Raw genomic sequence first — 6085 nt, 5'->3', positions numbered from 1 at the left:
CCCCACACCATCAGGCTGCCTGACCCACCACACTTGCTGTGCCCGGTTCCGTATGGAGTATGCCAGAGCCCCACACCATCAGGCTGCCTGACCCACCACACTTGCTGTGCCCGGTTCCGTATGGAGTATGCCAGAGCCCCCACACCATCAGGCTGCCTGACCCACCACACTTGCTGTGCCCGGTTCCGTATGGAGTATGCCAGAGCCCCACACCATCAGGCTGCCTGACCCACCACACTTGCTGTGCCCGGCTCCGTATGGAGTATGCCAGAGCCCCACACCATCAGGCTGCCTGACCCACCACACTTGCTGTGCCCGGTTCCGTATGGAGTATGCCAGAGCCCCACACCATCAGGCTGCCTGACCCACCACACTTGCTGTGCCCGGTTCCGTATGGAGTATGCCAGAGCCCCACACCATCAGGCTGCCTGACCCACCACACTTGCTGTGCCCGGTTCCGTATGGAGTATGCCAGAGTCCCACACCATCGGAATGCCTGACCCACAACACTTGCTGTGCCCGGTTCCGTATGGAGTATGCCAGAGCCCCACACCATCAGGAGTTCATTCTAGCAGCGTTTTCGCAGGAAGAAGAGAGGGTGCCAAGACTAGAGCTGCATCAACGGAAGTGGTGGATCCGGCCTTAGCTTTTGTGTCGTCCCGAATACAGCCAGTTCAAGACTTTGATGGCAGAGCTAGAGAGGAAGCATCATGGTGATTTCAAGAATTTCATGAGGATGGAGTCACCCATGTTCCACGAATCGCTCCGGCATGTTAGCCGAAGAATCGAAAAGAGTACAGAGTAATATTATATGCATATATCGTGATTGAAAACTTTTGTTGTTGCAAAACCATTTTTACATAAATTACGATTATATGTTTGTCATTCTATTATTTTCACATTTCTGTGTGTTGCAGAGGGAGGACATCAGTGGTACCCAGCCTCAAGTTGACTACCACCCTGGGCTACCTGGGGTGAGCTACCGTACTGGTACCTATGCTCAAGTTGACTACCACCCTGGGCTACCTGGGGTGAGCTACCGTACTGGTACCTATGCTCAAGTTGGCTACCACCCTGCGCTACCTGGGGTGAGCTACCGTACTGGTACCTATGCTCAAGTTGACTACCACCCTGGGCTACCTGGGGTGAGCTACCGTACTGATACCTATGCTCAAGTTGACTACCACCCTGGGCTACCTGGGGTTAGCTACCGTACTGGTACATATGCTCAAGTTGACTACCACCCTGGGCTACCTGGGGTGAGCTACCGTACTGGTACCTATGCTCAAGTTGACTACCACCCTGCGCTACCTGGGGTTAGCTACCGTGCTGGTACCTATGCTCAAGTTGACTACCACCCTGGGCTACCTGGGGTGAGCTACCGTACTGATACCTATGCTCAAGTTGACTACCACCCTGGGCTACCTGGGGTGAGCTACCGTTCGCTCTCCTTCAGTTTCAGGCCTGCTCAGACAAAATGATCTCATTGTTTGTGCCACAAGTGTGGGCCATTGTTACATTGTTACTGTGTACATGGACGACAGAATCGGAGACCGGTGGAACCTACATCATTGTTGTGGCACGATTGCTGGCAGGCATGAGGCCATAAAAACAACCAAACACAGTAGCACACTGTTCTACAATTACAAGGGCTATTTTCCATCGCCTTGTTGGTTGTTAAACTCGGGTTACAAGTTCCCAGGTGCTGACATTGGTGCCAACAGATTATTTTCATGTACAATCGATCAGCGCTGGAGCCAGCTCTGGTGGAAAGAACTATTGGTTTCCCAGACCCTTTTCCAAACAATTATGGTAAATTGCCCCATTTCATTATTGCAGATGATGCCTCCCCCATCAGGTGAAACCATCCTCCCATCAGTTCCTGACAAGAGAAGAGTGGTTGAGATTGCATTTGGGATCTTGGTCAAGATTCCGGTGTCTTCTTGGCATCATGGCAACCGTCCAAGACACAGCAATCAAGATCGTCAAGGCCTGTCTCTGTCTGCCCAAACCTGAGGAACGTGGACCTTGACAATGAGTACAGTCAGCACACGAAGAACCCTGGTACATGGAGGGATGCGGCCATGATGCAGGAGGTGGAAGCAGCTAGCCGTGGCCATTCTTAAACAAAGATTAGGCTGCAAACAGTTCAGTTTGCTTATGTGACGCTTTTCTCCAAAAATAGAATTTCAATTCTTTCTTACAGTGATATAAAGTGGGTGATATTTTCTAGTTTTTGAAAAATATATGGCTTTCATCACCTCCTCAATAATAGTGGCAGCCGACCGGACAGAATTATCTCGGGTTTGCGCCTTCACCTGTCAACAGTTCAGGAATGGAAAGTATCAGCTGTCTATTTGCGACTTGGCGGACTCTCTCTTTGATTCTCACGCCATTGCGCATCCGGTATGTTGCTGTTCATTGACTGCCACCATTTTCCCCCCACACCTCTCTCTCTGATACCTGCCAAGACGTTCAACTGAAGTAAATAGCAAAACGCACCAAAAGATCAAATGAAAATTCAGTTATCAATGACATATTTGTTACCTTCTGTGGTGCTTCCTTGTGTTTGTGATATGAGTGATGGAGCAGGTTTTCGAGCACGTCCACTACCTCGCGCTGCTGCTTGCTGGCCTTCTTGATGAGGTGGTGGTAGTGGTTGGTATGTGTGTGTGTGTGTGTGTGTGTGTGTGTGTGGAGCAGCGGCTGGGTGTGGGTCTGCGTTGCCACTGGTTGTGGCTCCGGCTCTGGCTCCACCACCTCTCTGTCAGATCTGGTTCTGTCCTGCTCCTCATCAGGCTCCTCTCCTTCAGTTTCATCAGAGTCTACCGGCGTAGCTGAAGCTTAAGCACGGAAAGATCGTAGAAATGCAAAGAAAAATAGATGCAAGGAGGAAGGAAAGAACACATCATGCCATAAACTGTTTTTCTAGATACGTACCTTTCACACAAAATGCGACACAGTCCGAGGCTTGTAGTAAACTTGTAGAAATTTGTAGGCCTCCATTTTGAACATCTGCAAAGGCTCAAGATGGTCAGTCCTGTTGGAATTGAAGCACTTCCTGATCTTATCGGCTGTAAAATGACCACATATATATGTTCTTGTTAGGTGATGAAATAGTTTATCTCAACCAAACCAAGCATGTATAAATTGTAAATTTCAATCACATTCTAACTGTGTATGCAGTAGAAGGATATACTGAATCTACAAATTTCTTCAGTACTGCGTCCTGTTTGGTCAAGTCAGCATGTCCCAGGTCGTAATACATTGGATGCTCCTTATAGCTATCTCCAGTGTACGAGAACGAGGAAGCCTGACTTTTAGATGCCATGTCCTCTGGCACCTCCTCCGCCATGTCCTCTGGCACCTCCTCCGCCATGTCCTCTGGCACCTCCTCCGCCATGTCCTCTGGCACCTCCTCCGCCATGTCCTCTTGCACCTCCTCCGCCAACATCTCTTCCTCATCAGACATTCTTTGTCTCCCTCCTTTTTCGAATTCGCAACAGCACCCTTTGAATGTCTACGTCTCTTCATGTCTATTGAAATGTGGATTGTGAGACATAACTTGAAGTCGAACTCTAGCTTTGATTGACTGGCCACTGATTGGGCTCCTTGTCTAACAAGCGGGAACTGGGCGATATTAATCCAGACGTCGACCGGCGCCTGTTCGGGAGCCGAACAATTTGGTTTATATCGGAAGGATACCGTACGGGTTTCAGGAGATGAACAGTCGATTTTCGCCAGATTACCCATCAGTCACTTGGCGATTTTAGTATCCATTTTTCCAAAATACTTCAGATACCCTGCCAGCCACCAGTCAGTGACTGGAAGGGTATCTTCCGATCATCCTTGGTTTTGTGACTACTGCACCGATGTGACACAGATGTGGGAAAAAATCTGTCGCACGTTGTAACATCGTCGTAAAGACTTCCAGATGATGTCAACGTTGGAGTTTTATTTATCGATTCAGTCACGAGGGAATGATAGGTATTGATATTACAAATGTATTTTGATATGCGTCATGAAAGTTTATTTTATAATTTTTATATAATTGTATTTTGAGTCATAAATGCAACTTCTGCATTTTATATCTCTGATGTTCTACATGGTAACATGAACTCACTTGTTTACCAAAAATAATATATTTATGAACAGATAATGTAAAACGCTTTAAACGAGGGTCAGAATGTTTAGATGGAATCAATTTCTATGTCAATGCTACATGGAACGTCTATAATGTCACCAACTCTGGTAAACAATATCTAAGAAGCGCCTTTAAATTTCAAACTTTGCAGCAGACATATGCCTGGTTTAAGTTATCGTCCAATGGCAAAGGTGAATGAGTAAGTTTAATTTTACGGTGCTTTTATCAATATTCCAGCAATATCACGGCGGGGGGCACCAGAAATTGGCTTCACACATTGCACCCATGTGGGGAATCGAACCCGGGTCTTTGGCGTGACGAGCGAACGCATTAACGACTAAGCTACCCCACCGCCCCTTCAGTGGCAAGGGAGTTAGCTGATTGCAAGGGTCCAATTTCAGTCATCCATTGCCGAATTAGGCTTGGACATCATGGCTTAGTGTCACCACCAGTGACTGTTCTGGGTTCATTCGTCACCACTCACCCCTTCCCGTTGTAAGGCTCACATTTTGGTTTCCAGTTGCGTAGATTGATGTTGATGATGTTGATCACTGGATTGTCGAGTCCAGACTTGATTATTTACAGACCGCCCCCGAATAGCTGGAATATTGCTGAGTGGGCCGGTAAACAACCAACCAACCGTTACCTCCAAGAAGACCTCATTCGTCACCATTCGGCCCTTTCTGTACATTCGTCATTACTCGCCCCTTTCTGTACATTCGTCACTACTCGCCCCTTTCCGTAACCTCCAAGAGAACTCTAACGCTGAATGTCGGGCAAAAATATGACAAACCAATCAGATTGCGCGTAAGGATTGGGGTACATGGATAAAAATAATCTCGAATACTTAAATTGGTTGTGGCAGTATGTAACTGGATAAGGACAAACGTTATGGAAGAACAACTTATTTATTCAGGAGATATTCTTGTATCGTTGTCAAGCAAGTATGTAATTGTTTCAAAAAATTATGAAACATTTCTGTCGTCGATTTGACATTACATAAACCATTGCTAACAGAATTGCGTTGCCTAATTTGAAGTTTTGAGTCTGAGAAGATATCCAGATTTGTTCTGAAATCAAAGGCCCTTTCGTCAGTTTAGGCAGCCTATATATTGTGCTTAGAATCTCCAAGAATTCTGCTTATGGTTTCCTGAATTAGGCTGGCGATAGGTGGCTGTCCACAACCTTTGTCTAGATATGAAAAATGTGACACCTAGCATCGAGGCACTGATTCTGATTGTTATGGTAAATATTATAAACAGTGTTGATATGACGAGAAGTTTCAAATATTTGCGTATATATCATGCAGTGTGATTAGCAGTATTACATTTATACAACAATTGTGGGTTATAGTGAAAAAGGGACCCCAGCGAAAACGACCGAAAGAACTTCGAGAAAACGGCTATTAGGTCGAGAAAACGGCTTTTAGGCCCACAAAAAACAGCCATTATATATAACAGAAAACTACGTGTAATTCATTTTACTTTATTCATCCCTGATTCAATATTGTTATAAAAGGCAACAACAATGATAACACCATCTGTCACATTTTTCCTTCTCACATTTATCTGTAATTCGAAAGTTCACATATCGATGGCTGGTCAATGGCTATTACTGCATTTCGTCACCAGTTCTCCAGCAGTGAGTTGGTCATCCTTACACACGGACCACGCTGCCAACAGTTCGGTTTGTTTCTGTGTTGCTTTCTGTTCCTCCAGCAGGACAGTGTTTAGAGGCAGCATCTCTCTTCATGGTGAACCACGAGTACCAGTCTGTACATGTTGATGGCTTGTTTCCTGCACTTCTGATTCAATCGCCTATGCAAACCTAAAACTACAAAAGGGACATTAAAAACTTTTGAATTATGGAAATTGAAACAAAGGTTTATACTGAGTGTTTATTGATTTCACCAAGTGTTGAAGCAATGTGTTTGACATATTA

This window comes from Haliotis rubra, unplaced genomic scaffold (genome assembly GCF_003918875.1).
Source record: "Haliotis rubra isolate DU_JTF1 unplaced genomic scaffold, ASM391887v1 Scf182, whole genome shotgun sequence".
Classification (NCBI taxonomy): Eukaryota; Metazoa; Mollusca; class Gastropoda; order Lepetellida; family Haliotidae; genus Haliotis; species Haliotis rubra.
The sequence above is the reverse complement of the archived record's forward strand: the minus strand, read 5'-3'. Positions refer to the sequence as shown.